The sequence below is a fragment of the Hyla sarda genome, chromosome 8 (genome assembly GCF_029499605.1).
Source record: "Hyla sarda isolate aHylSar1 chromosome 8, aHylSar1.hap1, whole genome shotgun sequence".
Classification (NCBI taxonomy): domain Eukaryota; kingdom Metazoa; phylum Chordata; class Amphibia; order Anura; family Hylidae; genus Hyla; species Hyla sarda.
The window spans coordinates 90,657,081-90,681,415 of record NC_079196.1 but is presented as its reverse complement, the minus strand read 5'-3'; the positions used below and the strand labels follow the sequence as shown (position 1 = coordinate 90,681,415).

Here is a 24,335-nt window from a genome sequence, read left to right as displayed (position 1 = left end):
GGGGGGGGGGGGTGCCCCAAACCTTCAGCTGTGGCAAATGACAACTCCCAGAGTGCACTGAAAGACCGTACATGCTGGGAGTTGTAGTTTTACAACAGCTGTAGGCACACTGGTGGGGAACCGCTGAGTTAGAAAACAGACTCTAGCTCAGTGATTCCAACCCATGTGCCTCCAGCTGTTGCAAGACTACAACTCCCAGCATGTACGGTCTGTCAGTGCACTCTGGGAGTTGTAGTTTTGCAACAGCTGGAGGCACACGGGTTGGAATCACTGAGTTAGGAAACAGACTCTAGCTCAGTGTTTCCCAACCAGTGTGCCTACAGCTGTTGCAAAACTACAATTCCCAGCATGCCCATACAGTCAGGGATGCTGGGCGTGTAGTTCTGCAATATCTGGCCCTTAAGATGTTGCCGAACTACAACTCCCAGCATGCCTGGACAGTCTGGGCATGCTAGGAGTTGTAGTTATGCAACAACTGGGGAAGAACAGTGGTCTCCAAACTGTAGCCCTCCAGATGTTGCAAAACTACAACTCCAAGCATGCCCAGACTGTCCAGGCATGCTGGGACTTGTAGTTCTGCAACATCTGAAGGGCCAGATATTGCAGAACTACACGCCCAGCATCCCTGACTGTCTGGCCATGCTGGGAGTTGTAGTTTTGCAACATCTGGAGGGCTACAGTTTGGAGACCACCATATAGTGGTCTCCAAACTGTGCCACTTTAGATGTTGCAAAACTACAACTCCCAGCATGTCCAGACAGCCTTTGGCTGTGTGGGCTTGCTGGGAGTTGTAGTTTTGCTGCTTTTAGAAGGCCACAGTGAAGATCACTTATCGCGATCTTCACTGCAGCCTTCTCCGCCGCACTTACCGGCCGCCGCTCCTCCTGCTCGCGCCGCTGCTCCGGGATGCCGACGCCTCTGCCGATGCCGGTCCGGGTAAGCCTGGCCATGTCCCCCCCACTCGCCGCCCGTGCTCCCCCGCTCTGTACCGACTTCGATCGGTGCGCAGAGCGGGGGGAAATGAACTGTTGAACTGTAACCCCCCGCCCCCCTCCTGCCATTGGTGGTCAGCCTGACGGATCAATGGCAGGGAATAGGAGGGGGTGGCAACATTGCCACCTCGCTCCTTTGCTTTAGGCTGGTCGGAGCGGTCTCTGACAGCTCCGATCACACTTATTTTCCGGGAGATCGGGTCACCAGTGAATTGACCTGCGATTTGCTGCGATCGCCGATATGGGGGGGTCTCAGGACCCCCCCTAGGCATTGCCACGGGATGCCTGCTGATAGATATCAGCAGGCATCCCGGTCCAATCACCGCCCGGCGAGCGGCAGTGATCGGAAATGCCGAGGGCGTATGGATACGCCCTCCGTCCTTAAGTGATGGGACGCGAGGGCGTATGCATACGCCCTTCGTCCCCGAAGAGTTAAAAACATTTTTATGTATACGTTTTTGACTGTTAGAGTCCTTTTTTTTTTTTTTCCAGGACTGATCTTGCTTGCCCTTTAAAATCTACCTCTGCCCCAAGGATTAAAGGGGTACTCCGGTGGTCAACGTGTTTTTTCCGTTTTTGACTTACCAGATTTGTTTTGTTTCATTTCTATTCTTGTTGTTTAGCCTACTCTATTTCCGTTCTTTATTGTCTTTTTTATCCCCCACTTTGTTTTCCTATCTTTGCTTCTATTTCCTGTTTCTTTCTGTGCTGAAAACTACAAATCCCAGCATGCCACATGCCTTGCTGGTTTGGGGCGGCTCCCTTTTTTTTTTTTTTTTCCACCCTTTACCCATCCTACTATTTTCCTGGGTCGGCCTCCTTATACACAGCACACTAATATAATCAACCTTGGTTGGGATACACTGGCATACACACACAAAAGGGACTACAACTCTCAGCATATGTCATTCAGGAGTCTTCAGTCTGTGGTATAACACCAGCATGCTGCCTCTGTAGTCTCCTGGGGGTTGTAGTTCACCACACCTCTATAGGGCATACCCCAGTGTTTCCCAACCAGGGTGCCTCCAGGTGTTGCAAAACTACAACTATCAGCATGCCCTGACAGCCTTTGGGCATGCTAGGAGTTCTAGTTTTGCAACAGCTGGAGGCACACTGGTTGGGAAACACTGGTGTAACATGATATGTATGCTGAATAGGCTAGAACAGTGTTTCCCAACCAGTGTGCCTCCAGCTGTTGCAAAACTACAACTCCTAGCATGCCCAAAGTCTGTCAGGGCATGCTGGGAGATGGTTTTGCAACAGCTGGAGGCACACTGGTTTATAAACACTAGCATACACACACAACAGGGACTGCAACTCTCAGCATTTGTCATTCAGGAGTCCCCCTCCCCCTTCACATATAGAGATCATTCCCAGTATGAGATTTATTCCCCTGCAGTCCATACATCCCCAGCCCGTGCACCTTCTCATCCTCCCCTTCAGATAACACTTATCTTCTCTGTGAGGTCCTTCTCCTGTGCAGACCTGCGTCCTTAGAATACAGAGCAGGGGAGGGGAGCTGTGTACTCAGCTGGATGAGATAAGGGGGCGTGGCTTATTTTTCTCATGCAGACAGAGGGGGAAAAAAAGCTGTGACATCTTGTCCACAACAGACTCAGAACTGTGGACAACAGTAAAAGAAAAACATCTGAACTACAGAACTTCCTGCCCAACAAACACACACATGCTGCCAAAACATATAACACATGTATATTGCAAAAAAACTAAACTTACAAAGAAGATACCATATAGTCAAAAAAATTAACCACCGGAGTCCCCTTTTAAAGTCAAAGGAGTTTATATGCTGGAATAGTACATCGTATCATCATTGAATACAACAGCTATGGCAAATAGAGGTGTCGGAAAAAATTGATTCTGTCAAATATCGCGATATTTCATTAGACAATACTAGTATTGATTCAAAATATGTTCAAATCGATCTTTTATAAACAGTCTCAGAGATGTGGAATTCCTATCGCTCGACGCCCGGGACATTCAGTGAATTTTTCAGGCCCGAAGCAGGGCTAAGGGCCTGAAAGCCCCCGACAAGCACAGCAATGATCAGAGGGGTGTATGGAGCGGGCTCCTGACTTGAGCCCGCTCCGTATTCTGCAGTCCCAGTCTGTTTTGAGTAGCCAGGGGCTGCCGCTAACAGCCAGCATGCGGCGATCGCCGCGGTTGGCTATTAATCCCTTTAGATTGCCGCTGCCAAAGCTGACAGCGGCGTCTAAAGGAACCTGTGAATGATCCCTGGTGGCCTAGTGGGGTGGATCGCTCCCCACAGCATGATCGCAGGGGGGGGGGGGGGGGCGATCCACTATAGTAGTAGCCGGAGGGCTTACCCCTACTTCCCTGGTGTCCGTGGCTCTGTCATTGATAGATCCTGGCTGGACTAGGCTCTATCAATGGATCGCAGAGCACACAGATCAATGGAATTCAATAGAACTAATGATTCCTCCTAAAAGTCCCCTAAGGGACTAATAAAGTTTTAAGAATGTTTTAATAAAAGTTTAAAATCCACACATTATCCCCTTCCATATTAAAATTTCAAATCACCCCCTCCCTATTCCTATATAAAAACATGTAAACATAATAAAAATAAACATATTTGGTATCACTGCGTGCGTAATTGTACGACCTATTAAAATATAACATTATGTATCCCATACGGTAAATTATATAAATGTAAAAAACAAAAACAAATTTATTTTTTATTTTTATCATATCCCAGAAATAAGTTGAGATTAAAAAAGTCAGATCAATACCAAAATGGTACTGATACAAAAAACAGATTATGCTGCAAAAATTTAGCCCTCATACAGCCTCATGCGAAAAAATAGCTATATATAGTCTTTGAGACTAAATCGGGATATATTGTATTGTCATACGCGTATCGTGATACATATCATATCACCTGATTCTTGCCAACTCACACCCCTAATTGCAAATCACAACAAAGCATGCAGCAGTACTATAGTTTCTATAGAAAATCATAGAAAAAAAGTCATGAAAAATCTCCTATTAATATACCAGATTTTTTCTTTTATACTTAAAGGAGTAGTCCGGCGCACATTTTTCTCATTTTATCCCGTCCAGGCTTCAAAATAAAAGAAAACAAACTTTCTCTTACCTGCCAACGAGCCCCCGGAGCTCCGGTACAGGTGTTCGGTCCCCGGGCTGTATTCTTCTTACTTCCTGTTGGCCCGGCACGTCACACGGAGCTTCATCCTATCACCGGCTGAGGCGGGACATCGCTGCGGCCGGTGATAGGCTGAAGCTCCGTGCGACGTGCCGGGCCAACAGGAAGTAAGAAGAATACAGTCCGGGGACCGAACACCTGTACCGGAGCTCCGGGGGCTCGTTGGCAGGTAAGAGAAGGTTTTTATTTTATTTTGCAGCCCGGACGGGATAAAATGTCAAAAGTGCGTGCCGGAGTACTCCTTTAAAAGAGCTCAGGGAGGGATGGTAAATATTTAATCATAAATAAAACCTGTAGTGGTTCTGTTCTAATGTTGCCACTTCCTAGTGCTTCCTGGTCTCTTCTTAGCACACAGGAAATGCCTGCTTATCCAAGGACTTGCCATAGTGGTAACCTGCCTCGACCAGTGATAACTAATCAGCAATCATTTCTTGTGCGTCAAGAGAAGACCAGGAAGGATTTGGTAGCCAGAAGTGTCAGGAATGGCATTGGTGAGGGATTGGTCACAGATGACTACAGTTTTGTTTGTTTTGACCCCTCAATGAGCTCCTTTTTGAATATTAAACTAAGGCTCCAGAATAACCTCTTAATCAATATTAAAGGGGTTATCCAGGAAAAAACTTTTTTTATAGATCAACTGGCTCCAGAAGGTTAAACAGATTTGTAAATTACTTCTATTAAAAAAATCTTAATCCTTTCAGTACTTATGAGCTGCTGGAGTTGAGTTGTTATTTTCTGTCTAAGTGCTCTCTGATGACACCTGTCTCGGGAACTGTCCAGAGTAGAAGCAGATCCCCATAGCAAGCCTATTCTGCTCTGTGCAGTTCCCGAGACAGACAGAGGGGTCAGCAGAGAGCACTGTTGTCAGTCAGAAAAGAACAACTTAACTTCAGCACCTGATAATTTTTGGAAGGATAAAGATTTTTTAATAGAAGTAATTTACAAATCTGTTTAACTTTCTGGAGTCAATTGATATATATAATAATTTTTTTCCCCTGGAATACCCCTTTAACCCCGTAACGACGCAGGACGTATATTTACGTCCTGCGTCGGCTCCCGCGATATGAAGCAGGGTCGCGCTGCGACCCTGCATCACATCGCGTCTGTCGTCGCGCTCATCAATGGCCGGACCCGCGGCTAATACCACACATTGCCGATCGCGGCAATGTGCGGTATTAACCCTTTAGCTGCTTCTAAAGTGAAAGTGAAACTATCCCGGCTAGTCAGTCGGGCTGTTCGGGACCGCCGCGGTGAAATCGCGGCATCCCGAACAGCTTACAGGACACCGGAAGGGCCCTTACCTGCCTCCTCGGTGTCCGATAGACGAATGACTGCTCCGTGCCTGAAATCCAGGCAGGAGCAGTCAAGCCCCGCTAACACTGATCACAGGTTAATACACGCCAGTGATCAGCACGAGAGATCAGTATGTGCAGTGTTATAGGTCCCTATGGGACCTAGAACACTGCAAAAAAAGTAAAAAAATTGTGTTAATAAAGGTCATTTAACCCCTTCCCTAATAAAAGTTTGAATCACCCCCCTTTTCCCATAAAAAATAAAACCGTGTAAATAAAAAAAAAAATAAACGTGATATTGCCGCGTGCGTAAATGCCCGAACTATAAAAATATATCATTAATTAAACCACACAGTCAATGGCATACGCGCAAAAAAATTGCAAAGTCCAAAAAAGCGTATTTTTGGTCAGTTTTTATACCATTAAAACATGAATAAAAAGTGATCAAAAAGTCCAATCAAAACAAAAATCGTACCAATAAAAACTTCAGATCACGGCGCAAAAAAATTAGTCCTCATACCGCCCTGTACGTGGAAAAATAAAAAAGTTATAGGGGACAGAACATGACATTTTTAAACGTATAAACGTATATTTTCCTGCATGTAGTTATGATTTTTTCCTGAAGTGCGACAAAATAAAACCTATATAAGTAGGGTATCATTTTAACTGTATGGACCTACAGAATAATGATAAGGTGTCATTTTTACCGAAATATGCACTGCGTAGAAACGGAAGCCCCCAAAATTTACTAAATGGCGTTTTTTCTTCAATTTTGTCGCACAATGATTTTTTTTTTTCAGTTTCACCGTGAATTTTTGAGTAAAATGACTAATGTCACAGCAAAGTAGAATTGGTGACGCAAAAAATAAGCCATAATATGGATTTTTAGGTGGAAAATTGAAAGGGTTATGATTTTTAAAGGGTAAGGAGGAAAAAACAAAAGTGCAAAAACTGAAAAACGCCGAGTCCTTAAAGGGGTAGTCCAGTGGTGAAAAACGTATCCCCTATCCTAAGGATAGGGGATAAGTTTGAGATCGCGGGGGGTCCGACTGTTTGGCCCCCTGCGATCTCTCTGTACGGGGCCCCGGCTCTCCGGCCAGATAGCGGGTGTCGACCCCTGCACGAAGTGGCGGCCGACACGCCCCCTCAATACATCTCAATGGCAGAGCCGGAGATTGCCGAAGGCAGCGCTTCGGCTCTGCCATAGAGTTGTATTAAGGGGGCGTGTCAGCCGCCGCTTCGTGTGGAGGTCGACACGCCCCCTTCCCGCGGGCTGTCGGGGCCCCGTACAGGAGATCGCAGGGGGCCCCAGCGATCGGACCCCCCGCGATCTGCAACTTATCCCCTATCCTTAAGTGAGGGGATAAGTTGTTCACCACTGAGTCACCACTGGACTACTCCTTTAAGGGGTTAACTTCAGTTGTGCAAGTAAGGACACTTTAACAATAAGTTGAAGAGTCCTGCTCTCACTGGAGGATTAGGAATCATTCTCTTTTCTCCTGTACCAGAAGACCTATTCTCCTCTTGGTAAAACACAGAATTAAATCACTCTGCCTCTAATGGTGAGTACTGACACCTCTACCATCTGAGGAGATCTGATCTCTATTATTTCTCCTCCAACATCTTAGGAGACCCTAGAACTGAAGCAATGGTAAAATTATTGTTTCATGTGCTTATGGATGACACAAAAACAGGTAGCTAAGGATGTGCAGAAAGATCTTTTTTCCCTTTAATTCTTGGAAATGAGCCTTTTTTGAGATATAGTTCCTCTTTGATTCTGCTTTGGTCCTTTCTGAAGAATTGTTTCTGCAGTCTATAGTTTCTATTCGACATTTTGCGTCCTTAAAAGAAAAAAAAATCATCAGCTTTGTCTTACTCCCACACAGATGAACAAATCTAAAATGTATGGATGAGTAGACAAGCTACTTATTTCATGATTCAGAGTCTTGCTGTATTCAGAAGTCATTCCATGAGTAATGAAAGATGTTTCATGTTATTGTTTTATTCAGTTCTGTAAGTATGTTAAATAAAAGAATTCTACTTTTGCTGGTTGACCCCTTATATGGCCTTCTCTACAACCTTCATAGCTGCTCCAAGAGTTGTCACATGTCAGAATAGTAAATGCCATCTAGTGATTTCATCACTTAATTGAGGGATGAAATTGAATAGTAGTCTACGTCTACGATATTCTCTCCCACAAATGAAATATATTTCGGTGTAAAGCCGACCAAATTGTAACAAGTAGACTTTTATAGTTTGTTGCTCCCTTTGGGAAACTACAGTATACCGCTGATTGTTGTCTTATTGGTATTTCAATGTATATACATGACATAGGAAGGTATCGAATATGAACATACTCTAAATAGGTTTGCCATTCGGGATCTCAGGCACTGTATTGATCATTTTCAGTCACTTACTTTTTCCATCTTATAGATTTTTTTTTGTTTGTCTGGGTGACTAAAATATTAGATGGCGGAGAGGGAGTAGACATCACATATATAGATTTTAGTAAGGCTTTTGACACTGTCCCACATAGAAGACTTATCATTAACCCCTTAAGGACTCAGGGTTTTTCCGTTTTTGCACTTTCGTTTTTTCCTCCTTACCTTTTAAAAATCATAACCCTTTCAATTTTCCACCTAAAAATCCATATTATGGCTTATTTTTTGTGTCGCCAATTCTACTTTGCAGTGACATTAGTCATTTTACCCAAAAATGCACGTCGAAACGAAAAAAAAAATCATTGTGCGACAAAATCGAAAAAAACGCCATTTTGTAACTTTTGGGGGCTTCCGTTTCTACGCAGTGCATATTTCGGTAAAAATTACACCTTATCATTATTCTTTAGGTCCATTCGGTTAAAATGATACCCTACTTATATAGGTTTGATTTTGTCGCACTTCTGGAAAAAATCATAACTACATGCAGGGAAATTTATACGTTTAAAAATGTCATCTTCTGACCCCTATAACTTTTTTATTTTTCCACGCACAGGGCGTTGCGAGGACTCATTTTTTGCGCTGAAGTTTTTATCGGCATGATTTTTGTTTTGATCGGACTTTTTGATCACATTTTATTCATTTTTTAATGGTATAAAAAGTGACCAAAATACGCTTTTTTGGATTTGAAATTTTTTTGCGCGTACGCCATTGACCGTACGGTTTAATTAATGATATATTTTTATAGTTCGGACATTTACGCACGCGGCGATACCACATATGTTTATTTTTTATTTTTTTTACACTGTTTAATTTTTTTTATGGGAAAAGGGGGGTGATTCAAACTTTTATTAGGGAAGGGGTTAAATGACCTTTATTAACACTTTTTTTTTTAACATTTTTTTTGCAGTGTTATTGGTCCCATAGGGACCTATAACACTGCACACACTGATCTCCTTTGCTGATCACTGGCGTGTATTAACACGCCTGTGATCAGCATTATCGGCGCTTGACTGCTCCTGTCTGGATCTCAGGCACAGAGCATTCATTCGTCGATCGGACACCGAGGAGGCAGGTAAGGGCCCTTCCGGTGTCCGATCAGCTGTTCGGGACGCCGCGATTTCACCACGGCGGTCCCGAACAGCCCGACTGAGCAGCCGGGATACTTTCAGTTTCACTTTAGAAGCGGCGGTCAGCTTTGACCGCCGCTTCTAAAGGGTTAATACCGTACATCGCCGCGATCGGCGATGTGTGATATTAGCCACGGGTCCCGGCCGTTGATGAGCGCCGGGACCGAAGCGATATGATGCAGGATCGCGGCGCGATCCCGCTTCATATCGCGGGAGCCGGCGCAGGACGTAAATATACGTCCTGCGTCGTTAAGGGGTTAAACTACAGTCATTGAGCTTGGACTCCCATATTTTTTAGTGGATTAGGCAGGGGCTGAGTGACAGACAACAGAGGGTTGTAGTATATTCAGAGCAAGGTTTTGTTAACAGTGGGGTACCTCAGTGATCTGTACTGGGACCAATTTTGTTTAATATCTTCTTTAGTGATATTGCAAAAGGTCATGTCTTTTTGCTGATGACACAAAGATATGTAACAAGGTTGATGTTTCTGGAGGGATACGCCAAATGGAATAGGATTTAGGAGAACTAGAAGATTGGTCAGAACTCTGGCAACTGAAATTTAATGTGGATAAGTGCAAGAAAATGTACCTGGGGCTTAAAAACCCTCAGGCAGAATATATAATATTTGACACAGTCCTGACCTCAGTATCTGAGGAAGGGGATTTAGGGGTAATTATTTCAGAAGACTTAAAGGTAGGAAGACAATGTAATTGAGTAGCAGGAAATGCTAGCAGATGCTTGGATGTATAGGGAGAGGTATAAGCAGTAGAAAGAGAGAAGTGCTCATGCCGCTGTACAGAACATTGGTGAGGCCTCACTTGGAGTATTGTGCGCAGTACTGGAGACCGTATCTCCAGAAGGATATAGATACTCTATAGAGAGTTCAGAGAAGAGCTACTAAACTAGTACATGGATTGCAGGATAAAACTTACCAGGAAAGGTTAAAGGACCTTAACATGTATAGCTTGGAAGAAAGAAGAGACAGAGGGGATATGATAGAGACTTTTAAATACATAATGGAAATCAACACGGTAAAGGAGGAGGGCATATTTAAAAGAAGAAAAACTACCACAAGAGGACATAGTTTTAAAGGGGTATTCCGGGCAAAAACATTTTATCCCCTATCCAAAGGATAGGGGATAAGATGTCTGATCGCGGGGGGCCCGCTGCTGAGACCCGCATTCTGTGCGGGTGCTGTATCTCCAGTTTCGAAAACCTCTGCGTTTCCGGGACTGGGGACGTGAGGTCACCCAACGCCCCCTCCATTCATGTCTATGGGAGGGGGCGTGACGGCAACAGGTGGCATGATGGAAAACTGGCATAAAGCAAGACCTCTACAACTTCAGAGCGACTAAAATACCATTGTTTTTATAGTAGTACTTTGAAGTAGCTGTATTATCTTGTAATACCTTTTTTATTGGACTAACTATATTTTGTAATGAAAAACTCTTGGGCATCTCCAATGTACATTGTCATGCAACAGAAAGCAAATTTGTAGTAAAACATGTGATGCTAGGATGGAAATCAAAAGAAGGGGCCCTAAAAAAAAAACCTATTTTGTTGTATAATATATATTTTACCTGAAGAAGAGCAGAGCTCCCCTTGTGCCATTTTTTCACCCTCCCCCTGCCATTTTATTTTCCCCTTTTATCCACCATGTACCATTTTATTTCCCCCTGTTATCTCTCCTGTGCCATGTTTGTCCCACGTAAATCCCCCTGTGCCATTTTACCCCCCCAATCACCCCCTGTGCCACATCATTCATTCACCCCCTCCCCTCATCTCCTCTCTTCACTTTGATCCCCTGCTGTGCATTTTTACCTGGCCTGTGTCCCTTGGTGCGCTCTTGGCAGGTGAAGTGACTCGGCATCTTGGCAGGTCCGACGACCTCTGTGTTGCCTTGGCAAGTGGCTTCAGGGGTGTCCCTCTTCAGTGCCGGCAGCACTATTGCACTTTTTCTCCCCCTACTATCTTCCGTCACAAAATAACGGCCGTTATTTATAGCTGGCTAAATGGGTTAAAAAGGATAATGTAAAAATTCCATAGACTATAATGGGATTTTCTAACGGCCGTATAGGATTTTGTAACTGCCGTTTTACAGCCGATTTTCAGACAGAACTTCGAACGGATCTTTAAAACTGAGTAATTTTGTAGTGTGAAAGAAGCCTTACTGCCTGAGTATGTAGTCCAGTAGCTTCACATCAGAGAGCAGTTGTTTGGACCAATCATTAGGCAGGAGGCATGGTTCAGACTACCTCAGCCCTCTGTAGTCACTGAGCACAGCTGTGACCTAATGGAACTGAGGTAAAGCAAGCTAAGAGCAAGATAAGAGTAAACGAGCAGGTAAAGCTTCCTGTAGATAACAACTTCCATGTGATTTTTGAGCTCATCAGAGGACAGTCTCTTTAAAAACCATGAGTTGGCTAAGTAAGGAGAAAAAGTTGCCTATCATTCTTATTCTGCAGATTTCAGTATCCGTATACTTGTTGTCATTGGTGGTCAGCAGGATAATCTAATAACCATAGATTCTGTGTACAGTCATGGTGCCCCGGAGAGTGTTTTGAAGCTTATCAGCATAGACAGGAATGCACACGGCTGGGGCAACACGACCTTGTATGAGGGTGTAACCTACTGGAACAGATTGTTTCACTTTTCCATATCATACAGATGTGAGTTGCTTTAATTTTCTGTCTAGGCTGTAATATATTTTGAAGCCTGGGACCCTGTAAAATCTGACACGATAAACCGTTTTCCAATGTAATGTTATTGATAGAATCTTTATAGGGAACTTCAGCTATTGCTTTGCAGAACTGTTAGTGGTATACAAATTTAGTTCTCGTAAACATGGTTATGCTTTTGATAATTTATTGGAAAACTGGTAAGTAGTAGGATACATGCGTCTAAAAACGGCGCCTGCAGGTCAGAAATTTTAGTTGGACAAACTAGACAATCGATGCCAATAATAGTATTTAACTGTACTATTAGTTTTTCAAGTTGAGGGGGTCAACTTTGTCCATGTGGGGTCTTATGTAAATTAGTGGAGATAAATTTTCCTGCATGTAGTTATGATTTTTTTTCAGAAGTACGACAAAATCAAACCTATATAAGTAGGGTATCCTTTTAATCGTATGGACCTACAGAATAATAAGGTGTAATTTTTACCGAAAAATGCACTGCGTAGAAACGGAAGCCCCCAAAAGTTACAAAATTTATTTTTTTCTTCAATTTTGTCGCACAATGATTTTTTTCCCCGTTTTGCTGTAGATTACCCCTTTAAGGTGAAAATGGGCTTGGTCCTGAAGGCTAGGTTCACACTACGGAATTTCCGTCTGCAATTCCGCTTTGAAATTGCAGGCAGAAATTCCGCTTCCTAAAATTTACTGTATAGTGAATGGATTTCCATTCACAAATTCACACTTCGGAATTTGTGAAGCGGAATTTGTGAATGGAAAATCCGCTTTCAAATTTCCCCCTGAGGAATGGCGTTGCTCATTCTTCAGGTGGAAATACTCGCGGAACACATTGCAGTCTATTGGAGACTGCAGTGTCCGCACAGTCCTAGCGCCGACTGATTCAGTTGGCGCTGGCCGCACTAGAAATCTAGGAGATTCCACAGTGTGAACCTAGCCTAAGGGTTTAATCACTTAGACCTTCAGGAAAAGGTCTGACCAGAAGACAAGCAAATCCTGGAATACAATAAAAAAAAAAAAGGAGCAGTATGCATTTCTGTCTCTAGGAGCGCTGCATGGAAAAAGGTTTGTTAAGTTTGACTGTGGCCGGGCTCCATCTTGTTGATATGACAGAATCAAGTACTGTTTTATCAACAAGATGGAGCCACAACCAAACTTGACAAACCCTTTTTTTTACATTTATCTATCAGATCTGATATCTATTGACATTCTCCCCATTATGGATAATGTTTACATATTTTTTGGCTGACTAATTCATTGGTTCTTATTTTCCTCCTCTAAGTAAAATGATGAGACGAACATCCAGCTTAAAAATTTTTTAGAATTTTTTTTTTTTTTATTCCAGAAATTTTACATCTCTAGCCATTTCCTTGTTATTTCTCTTAGACATTTATCATTGACAATTGTGTGTTACCAGTTGGGTACCTGTTTCTGTAAACTCTGACACTGTCTAGTCAGTGCTTTATATAGGCATACCTCTTTGACAAGGACCTTTTGGTAACATCCAGTTGTCAGTTTATACCTAAATAGGAGAAATAAAGCAGTAACGGCACACAGGTTTAAGAATGCCTCAAAATCTTTATTTCAGGGAGAATATATTTACAGTATGTCTAGCCGGACAGGTTCTCTTTAAATGTTACACATTATCTCTAGATTTAACCTGTAAATTAATGCTGGAGTTTAATACATAAATGACTGTATTTATTTATAGGGTACATGTCAATAGGATTTAGCCCCCCCCCCCCAACCTGCCACCAACCTTTTATTTAGTACTGTAATAGGTTGACAATGGTGCCTGTATATATTCTGGCTGATGCTGTATAATCCAGAGAGAGAATCTTGAGAATAGTGCACTATATCCAAGTGACCTGTAATGGGGGTTGTGCTGTGAAGGGTCTCACTAGTCACCCTCCTGGCTTGATTGAGATGTCTGGGATGTGGATATGTCAATACAAAGGGATATATACAGGTTGCAAGTGCTAGATTCTGTCAAAACTAGTTTGTCACAGCCTGAGGGTTGTCACTTAAGCAATGATGAAAAAAAAAAATGCCAGTGTGACTGTTTAGACCAGAAGCTCCACCCCCATGACTATTAACAGGTCATTTTAAAATAACACACACTGTTTTCAGTTCTTTTTCTACATTATACCTATCTTCCACAATATACTATGGCATTACTGCAAACCTACACATTTTCTGGATAACAGGTTGGTGACAATTTGGGGATCTTAATTCTCTTGACAGGTTTCCTTTAACCAGAATCTGTCATTTTCCCCTGCTCCTTTTATATCTATGCATGCACCGATCAGCACCAATCAGCCTGTCGTGCTGAGCGGTTGTGTGGACACTAATGATCTGGATTTTTTGTGAGGACTTTAATTCTGTCATTCATATCCACACGTCCCCTATTACTCAGAGAGGTGAGCAGCTGATGAATGAGGATTTCTAAACGTCTAAACCATGAGAAACACGTCAAAACCATGAGATCTGCCAGCGAATGATCTCGATTGTCAGCTGATCGCTGGGCCTACAACATAGGATGATTATGGGCCTCTATAGCCTGTGTTATCACTTCCTTTAGATCATTAGGTACTTTTACATATGTCTGAAAGATGTGTAAAACATTTAAGGGAATCAGTCGTCACTTCATGCTGCTCAAACCACGATTCATTGTATGGTCCACAGATGCTTCTTCCCTGCCTGTTTGAATATAAGGAGTGAGCTTTTTAAGAACGCTAGAAGGACAGAAGCCACCAGGGACGGCCCGATGACTCGTGGTTCAGGCAGTGATGACAATTTCCCTTTTGTAAGGAAACATTTCAGAGGACAACATCTGATGATGTCATAGTTATTAAGGCATTTAGTTAGAACTTTCCCCAAATCCCCCTGGAAAGAAAATGACAGAATGAGTTTTTCACTCATTTAACAAGAAGTTTGGGTATTGAAAGCCCGAGGGTTGATTCAGGAGGTACATAATGTTTTAGGTTGTAGTGTGGAGCCATGACTCACTTCTCTCCAGGGGTCTTCAGTGCTTGGTTGCTATAGCAACTTTTAAATATTATCCTAAGAATGTAGGCTTTGCACAGTTTGGCGCTCGGTGGTCCTCTCTTTCCCCTCTCCACATCCTTTTATCCCCATCTGAGATGAATCTTGCCTCAATGATGTAGAGAATCTGTAATTTATTATAGGATGATGGCAATCAATTACTGTCAAACAGCTGATCAGGGTTCTGGGTGCATAAGCCAGGAAGGGCCACGTCTGGTTTACATTACACGTGTTATTGACACGTCTGCCCCATCTGCTATTTGTAGGCATCGCTGCACAGGTGAAAGACCTTTCTTATAAAAATAAGTTCCAAATTATCAGATGACTAGTCAGTGTATTCAAGGAATCAAGTTTATATTCTCTGAGAGTGCAGCAGGTAAGCAGCTTTTGCATACCACTGTAGGCAGTGATTTATTATCATGTAACACCTCAGACAAACAGGCCAAAAGAAAAAGAAAAAAAGCATGTACTGTCTGGGATGGTATGCAGTTAAAGGAGATGTCCGGTGCTCACTTTTCTTATTGTATCAGTTCCGGGCTGCAAAAAAAAAAAAGAAAATAAGCTTTCTCTTGCCTGCCTACGCTCCCCCGGTGCTCCGGTACAGGCGTTCGTCCCCAGGCTCTATTCTTCTTACTTCCTGTTAGCCCGGCGCATCACGGAGCTTCAGCCTATCACTGGCCGAGGCGGGACATCGCTGCGGCCGGTGATAGGCTGAACCTCCGTGTGACGTGCCGGGCTAACAGGAAGTAAGAAGACTACAGCCCGGGGACCGAACACCTGTACCGGAGCACCGGGGGAGCGTAGGCAGGTAAGAGAAAATTTTTCTTTTATTTTGCAGCCCGGAATGGATACAATGAGAAAAATGAGCACCGGACATCTCCTTTAAAGGGGTATTCCTGCCAATGACATCTTATCCCCTATCCATGCAGCACCCGCATTATATGCAGGGCTGCTGCTCCATTCTCAGAAACCTCTGTGTTTCCAGGACTGGAGACATGGCGTTGCACCACGCCCCCTCATGCCGTCACACCACGCCCACTCCGTTTGTCTATGGGAGAGGGCATGACGGCCGTGATGCCCCCTCCCATAGACATGAATGGAGGGGGCGTGGTGTGATGGCACGAGGGGGCGTGATGTCACGTCTCCAGTCCCGGAAACAGAGTTTTCTGAGATTGGAGTAGCAAAGAATTCTGGTTCTGCAGGAAGAATGCGGGGGGTCCCAGTGGCGGGCTCCCCACGATCATACATCTTATCCTCTAGATAGGGGATAAGAGGTCTTTGGCCGGAATACCCCTTTAAGGAAAAGATCAAACGTGTAAAACTTCATTGTCTATAAGCGTAGATGAGCAGGTAAAACGTTCTTAACAAAGATTGTCCACAAATATTGTATTGAAATCACACATTATATAAAAGCTATAAATGCTGCTAAAATACACTGCTCAAAAAAATAAAGGAATCACGGTTCTGTGAAATCACATTGTCAGTCAGTGTTGCTTCCTGAGTGGACAATCAATTTCACATGCTGTTGTGCAAAAGGAACGGACAACAGGTGGAAATTATAGGCAATTAGCAATACACCCCCAATAAAGGAGTGGTTCTGCAGGTGGTGACCACAGACCACCTCTCAGTTCCTATGCTTCCTGGCTGATGTTTTGTTCACCTTTGAATGCTGGCGGTGCTTTCACTTGAGTGGTAGCATGAGATGGAGTCTACAACCCACACAAGTGGTTCAGGTAGTGCAGCTCATCCAGGATGGCACATCAATGCGAGATGTGGCAAGAAGGTTTGCTGTGTCTGTCAGCGTAGTGTCCAGAGCATGGAGGCATTACCAGGACAGGGATGTGGAATTCCTATCACCCGACGCCCGGGACTAGCAGTTTTGGACCCCGGGCAGGTGAATTTGTCCGGCCCTTAGGCCGGCTTTGGGCAAGCAGGGCCAGACCTGACAAGTGCGACGGCGATCTGCAGTCTGTAGGGAGCGGGCTCCCGACTCCTGCCCTCTCCATACTCTGCAGCCTGTGTCCTCCAAAGCAGAGCAGGGGAGATGAGAAGCTGTGTATTTGTCTTCTCTCCCCTGCTCTGCAGACGTGCGGGGGGAGATGAGGGGGCGTGGCTTATTTCTCCCCGTGCAGACCTGCGTCCTCTGCCTTCACTCCCCGCACGTCTGCACGGGGAGATGCATGCGGCGCTCTGCAGTATGTATGGAGCGGGCTCGTGATTCCTGCCCGCTCCATACTCTGCAGCCCCCGGCTGTTCTCAGTAACCGGGGGCCGCCACTAATAGCCAGCATGCGGCGATCGCCGCGGCTGGCTATTAACCCTTTAGATCGCCGCTGTCAAAGCTGACAGCGGCGTCTAAAGGGCCATGTGAATGCTCCCTGGTAGGCTAGTGGGGTGGGTCACCCTCCCCCCCCCCCCCCCCCCGCAGCAACATCGCAGGGGGGTGATCCACTATGGAGGTAGCCGGAGGGCTTACCTCTGTTCCCTGCTGTCCCGCTCTGTCATTGATAGATCCTGACTGGACTAGGCTCTATCAATGGATCACAGAGCATACAGATTAATAGAGTTCAATAGAACTCTATGCATCTGTCTGAGGAGTCTAATGATTCCTCATATAAGTGTAATAAAGTGTTAAAAAAAATTATATATATATATAAATACAAAAAGTATTGCAGCACAACTCAAAAAAATATAGTGGGTGCCAAGCAACCCAGGCCCGATCAAGGCCAACCAGATACTAAAACAAAGCCAATGGTGCAGCACTCCAATTCCGGTAAAAAAAGATTTGTATATTTATTCACCACATCTCAAAAATACAGCAACGTTTCAGCTCAACAATAGAGCCTTTCTCAAGCTTGAGAAAGGCTCTATTGTTGAGCTGAAACGTTGCTGTATTTTTGAGATGTGATGAATAAATACACAAATCTTTTTTTTTACCGGAATTGGAGTGCTGCACCATATATATATATATATATATATTATATATTTTTTTTTTTATAAAAGTTTGAAAGACACACATTAATCCAGTGGTCTTCAAACTGTGCCCCTCCAGATGTTACAAAACTACAATTCCCAGCATGCCAGGACAGCCATTGGCTGTCCGGACATGCTGGGAGTTGTAGTTTTGCAATATTTGGAGGGCCACAGTTTGAAGACCGCTGCATTAACCCCTTCCATGTTAAAAGTTCAAATTACCCCCTTTTCCTATATAAAAACATGCAAACATAAAAAATAAACATATTTGGTATCGCTTTGTGCGTAATTGTGTGCGACCTATTAAAATATAACATTATGTATCCCGTACTGTAAATGTAAAAAAATACCAAACCACAGATTTGCAATTTTTATAATATCCCAGAAAAAAAGTTAAAAAGCGATTAAAAAGTCAGATCAATACCAAAATGGTACGGATACAAAAAAACTGATTATGGCGCAAAAAATGAGCCCTCATACAGCCTGGTATGCGGAAAAAAAATAAAGCTACAGGGGTTAAAAAATGGCAATTAAAAACATTAGAAAAAGTTCAGAATTAGTAAAACATGACGTAAACGATACAAATCTGGTATCGCTGTAATCAGGCGGCCTAAAGTATAAAACTAACATGTTATCTCAACCACAAGGTAAATGGCGTAGAAAAGAAAACCACCAAATCTGCAAAATTATCTTTTACTATTTTAATTTCACTTCCCTAAATATATATATATATATATATATATATATATATATATATAATTTTTTTTTTTTTGGTTCAGAGAATGTTATTGAAAAATTAAAAGGTATCATTATAGTAGGTAGTTATGGCTATTATAGGGTGAGGAGGAAAAAATTAGAGCATAAAAGCGAAAATTGGCCGGACAAGTGGATCGTCAGGAGGGACAAGTAGATTTTGCTCCATTTTAGTCCTGTGGACAAGTAGTTTTTTATAAAATTTCCACACCCCTGCAGGAGACAGGCCAGTACATCAGGAGATGTGTAGGAGGCAGTAGGAGAGCAACAACCCAGCAGCAGTACCACTACCTCCGTCTTTGTACATGGAGGAGCACTGCCAGAGCCCTGCAAACTGTCAGAAACAGACTCCATGAGGGTGGTATGAGGGTCCGACAGCCACAGGTGGGGATTGTGCTTACAGCCCAACACCGTGCAGGACGTTTGGCAATTGCCAGAGAACACAAAGATTGGCAAATTTGCCACTGGCTCCCTGTGCTCTTCACAGATGAAAGCAGGTTTACACTGAGCACATGTGACAGTCTGGAGATGCCGTGGAGAACGTTCTGCTGCCTGCAACATCCTCCAGCATGACCGATTTAGCGGTGGGTCAGTAATGGTGTTGGTTGGCATTTGAGGGGCCACACAGCCATCCATGTGCTTGCCAGAGGTAGCATGACTGCCATTAGGTACTAACATGAGATCCTCAGACCCCTTGAGGGACCATATGCTGGTGCAGTTGGCCCTGGGTTCCTCTTAATGCAAGACAATGCTAGACCTCATGTGGCTAGAGTGTGTCAGCAGTGCCTGCAAGAGGAAGGCATTGATGCTATGGACTGGCCCGCCCGTTCCCCAGACCTGAATCCAAGTGAGCACATCTGGGACATCATGTCTCGCTTCATCCAACGCCACGTTGCACCACAGACTGTCCAGGAGTTGGCGGATGCTTTAGTCCAGGTCTGGGAGCATGCCACCTTATCAGGAGCATGCCCAGGCGTTGTAGGGAGGTCATTCGGGCACGTGGAGGCCACACACACTACTGAGCCTCATTTTGACTTATTTTAAGGACATTACATCAAAGTTGGATCAGCCTGTAGTTTGGTTTTCCACTTTGATTTTGAGTGTGACTCCATATCCAGACCTCCATGGGTTGATAAATTTGATTTGCTTTGATAATTGTTATGATTCGGCAAGCTGGAGGTGGATCCTCTGTGTCAGCGAGGGATTGGCGTGGACCGTGTCGGTGGACCGGTTCTAGGTTGCTACTGGTATTCACCAGAGCCCGCCGCAAAGTGGGATGGTCTTGCTGCGGCGGTAGCAACCAGGTCGTATTTACCGGCAACGGCTCAACCTCGCTGACTGCTGAGAAGGCGTGGGACAGAAGGACTAGGCAGAGGCAAGGTCAGACGTAGCAGAAGGTCGGGGCAGGCGGCAATGTTCGTAGTCAATGGAGATAGCAGAAGGTCTGGAACACAGGCTTTGGACAACACTAAACGCTTTCTCTGGCACAAGGCAACAAGATCCGGCAAGGAAGGGAAGGGGAAGTGAGGTTATATAGACAGGGAGCAGGTGGAAGCTAGCTAGACTGATTGGGCCAGGCACCAATCATTGGTGCACTGGCCCTTTAAATCTTAGAGAGCTGGCGCGCGCGCCCTAGAGAGCGGAGCCGCGCGCGCCAGAACGTGACAGCCGGGGACCGGGACGGGTAAGTGGCTTGGGATGCGATTCGCGAGCGGCTGCGTCCCACTATGCGAATCGCATCCCCGTCGTCAATATCAGTGCAGCGCTCCCGGTCAGCGAGTCTGACCGGGGCGCTGCAGAGAGGAGAACGCCGCGAGCGCTCCGGGGTAACAATCATTTTTGTGTGATTTAGCTGAATGTGCTGACAACAATGTAAAGACAAAAGTATTTCATACGATAAGTTAATACGTTCAGATCTAGGATGTGCTATCTTAGTGTTCCATAAAATTTTTTGAGCAGTGTAATATAAAAAAAAGAAAAACAGGAAATTAATGACATGGTTTACATCACAGATTTTAATAAAGGACTGACTGTAGTAGTGATGTATCCTAGGCTCTCAGGCTCTCTGTTGGCCTGTACTAGGGATATCTCCTGGTCTCCCCTGCTGATCAACTATTTGAATGGGCCCTGGTGCTTCTGCTGGTGCCACAGTCCTTTCCTTCATTGTTTAAAGGGGTTGTCAAGTATTAGAAAAAATAGTGGGTTTTTTTTTTTTTTTTTTTTTTTTTTGTGCTGTCTGGAAAAAAAAAAGCAGCATTTTTTCTAATACGGAAAATCCCTTTAAAGCAGTGCTTTTATCTCCATCTCTGCACTTTTAGTAGGAGCTGTGCATTGTACTGCAGCTTTTCCCCTTCACTTGAATGAGACAAAGCTGCAGTATCTTGTGCTTCTGCTGCTAAATTGATATCGTTGAAGGTATGAGTAATAGTAAACCTAAAAGGGGATGTGGCCTCTTTTACATATCTGATCTGCGGTAGTGCCAGGAGACATATCCCTGTCAAATATTGAAGGCATGAGATTGGGTCATCAATTTCATAACCTGTAAAGGAATTATCAAGACTTATGGAAGCTTTTTGGGGTGATTTTCTTTTAATTTTTTGTTTTTTATTATATATTTTTAAACATTTTGGCATCTGCAGCTGCTTTTGTGCATCACAGTACAGAATGAATGAAATGAGTCGCGTGGTGGAAATCTAACATGCCCAGCCCTTCTCTATATTGACATCATCTATCCATGTGGGGTCAGGAGGTTGACATATCCCTTAGACTGACTCGGTTTGGTTGAAAACAGGACTGGTTTTGGGGCAAGCCACAGGCAAGGTCTCTGATGGATTTCACAGAGAAGGCAGTTCTGCAACTTGGTCTAAATTCAAATGGTCTGTGTGCTCCGACCCACAGGGTCCACACAACGACTGTATAAACAAGCCCTTACAATGTACTGTGATGTATAAAACTACAAAAATAAGTTTTCTTGTGATGGTGGTACTCTAGTAACTTCTTTTTGTAAATGGAGACTTTCAGACGCAACTGTAAGCGGCTTGCAGGCAGCAAAGAAAAGGTTCTGCCAGCAACCACTTCACCACCTGTCTGAACAAGAGAGCGGAAGTCACCCCACCCCACCCCATCCCATGTATTATTTATGTATTCTACGGCTAAGGTAGTGTTGTAACTGGAGTAAAGCAGTCTTACATCATTCTGCCCAAATATATGCAGGAAGTTTGGGCAATTCCTACATTCTGACAAGTCAAGACAAATATGTCCTATAGTTTAGGGCCTTGTGCCAACTTCACTAGCCCAGTACTTGCCGATTTAGGATTTTTTTTTTAGCTATATAGTGCATGTACAGAGCTGTTATTCTGCTGCTCCGAAATTGGGATTTACAATCATACACTTATATATAATGTGCCTCAGTCAAGAATAGAATATAGAAAACTACATTTTAGTATCAAGGTTTTTATAATAGGTTTTCCTGAGGCAATTTGGTGTTACCTATTCGAAGTTTCTCTTCATTAGTCAGAAGTATCTGCATAATAAAGGTATGGCATAACCTCAGTCTTTTGGAATGTATTTTAGTCTGAGGTCAGCAGTGTTTTACTTCTGTAATCTCACTAGCCCTTTAGTTGTTCATCCAAGAATGTTGGCAATTTTAGTAGTCTGATAATTCCTATTCAGCATAGAGTTCACTATGTAATCTTATACATCCTCCTGCGATGGGAAGAGAATGTTAAAATTCTTTATTTTTTATTTTTTTCACTGTAGTCAGTACCATGTATCTGCTATGTAATGTAAGGGTTACAGTTGTAGTAAGTTACTAAAACTTTAAAGGAAAACTGTCAGCCAGGTTCACCCACACCGAGTTATGCCTCGGTAAAGTTCCGCTGTTTGTCCTCAGCATCGCGCTTCAAGTTGCCCAGCTAGACATGTCAGATTGCTGCAGAACTTGCCATGCAGTTATGCCTTAGGCAGATTATTACAGGTGTGGTGTGATTTACACCCTCTTGTGTTAAATGGACACTCTCATTAAAAAAATTTTTGCTATTGAATTTCTTATGGTAAATTTAAAAAAATCTTTCTAATGTACTTTGTTTTTAAAAAAATGAAGTTTTTAATGTTTTATTTGTGTTTAAACTAGCTACCACTAGGTGTTTCTCCCTACTTGTCCTGAGCACTTTTACCCCATCTCTTGCACAAACTTTGGAGTGCTGACGAGGGTGTGTGCAGCCTTAGCCAATCATAGCTCATCTCACTGAACTGCTCTGGGCTGTGTGTAGCAGAGTGAGGGAGGTAGTTCTCCTCTGTATGGCTTCAGTCACGCCTGCTGCGGAACGCTGCTTCCCAGTCTGAATCTGAGACGGAGCAGAAAATACAGAGCAATATCAAGGTAGAAAACTAAAAAATAATTAAAAAAAATAAAGGCAGGGGGTGGTTTATCATGATTGGGGCAGTGAACTGGGAGGTTTATAAAATTTAACAAGATAATGACAGGTACTCTTTAAGTGCTTCCCCCACTGGCCTATAAAAAGGCTTTTAGAAGATACTTTTGGGCAGTGTCCCTCTGGTTGAGAGACCATTAAAAGGGGTACTCTGGTGGAAAACTTTTTATTTTTTTTTAATCAACTGGTGCCAGAAAGTTAAACAGATTTGGAAACTATTTCTGCTAAAAATATTAATCCTTCCAGTACTTATCAGCTGCTGTATGCTCCACAGGAATTTGTATAGTTATTTTCAGTCCAACTACAGTAGATGGGGCATCACCGTTGACCTCTAGGTCGACGCTACGCGCCTTAGCGCTCACTATGAGCACTAATGGCGGCGCCCCGTTAGGGAGATCGCGGGGGGTCCCAGCGGTTGGACCCCCCGCGATCAAACACTTATCCCCTATCTTGTAGATAGGGGATAAGTGTATATTGCGCTGCAGTTGTCCTTTAAGTATGCAGCACAGTTCCCCCCACATTAGGTAGGCAGCATAGTTCCCCCCCACATTAGGTTGGCAGTATAGATCCCCACACATTAGGTTTACTTCCCCCACATTAGGTTGGCAGTATAGTTCCCCCCCACATTTAGTTGGCGGTATAGTTCCCCCCACATTAGGCTGGCAGAATGTTCCCCCACAGACATACAGCCTTCAGCTATACAGTGTATGTCTGTGTTCTGCCCCACTTCGGTGCTCCGACCACCGCTCCTCCGGTCCGGCCATAGCAGTAGGTCCCGGGACCAGAGGAGCGGTGGTCGGAGCACCGAAGCTGACGTGCCGCTGGTAACACTTACCAAGCTGGCCAGCGCACGTCCTGCTCGCTGCTCCGCTCCTCCGCGCTCCGTTGCTATAGGCGCACGCATGGGATGTTAGTGACGTCCTTGCGCTTTTAAAGTAAACGTGGGGACGCAGAGAGATAACAGGGGCATCCCTGTGTCCCGAAAACATCTTTCTGGACACAGGGATGTCCTTAGGCAGCGGTGGTAAAAACACCCGGCGGGCGGGATAAATGTCCTCGGCAGGCCACATGTGGCCCGCGGGCCGTAGTTTGAGGACCCCTGATCTAGGCTGTTGTGAACAAGCTGTTAGGAGTTGTTACAAACATTGTTTATGTGAGGGTTCGCACACTTGGTGAATAGGTTTGGGCCAGACCAGATTCAAGTATGAAGGCTATGTGGAAAGCACTTAAAGGGGTACTACGCTACTCAGCGTTAGGAACAAAATGTTCTGAACGCTTAGAGTCGGCATCGGGAGCTCGTCATGTCATATCCCTGCCCACTCATGATGTCACGCCCCACTCCCTCAATGCAAGTCCATGGGAGGGGGCGTGACATCATATACCACAGTTGG

The 24,335-nt window shown here is 44.1% G+C and overlaps 1 protein-coding gene and 1 long non-coding RNA gene across 2 annotated transcripts in view; one reads left to right on the top strand and one right to left on the bottom strand.

Annotated features, from left to right (window-relative positions):
* The window catches only part of SLX9 (SLX9 ribosome biogenesis factor), a 145,929-nt gene that overhangs the window by 33,117 nt on the left and 88,477 nt on the right, over positions 1-24,335 (top strand). The gene's annotated exons all lie outside the window — the stretch shown is intronic.
* On the bottom strand, positions 7,191-11,290 carry LOC130284508 (uncharacterized). The gene is made up of 3 exons (XR_008847057.1): positions 11,223-11,290; positions 10,873-11,059; positions 7,191-7,324 (listed from the first exon to the last, which is right to left on the bottom strand). It is a non-coding gene; the product is annotated as an uncharacterized LOC130284508 (long non-coding RNA).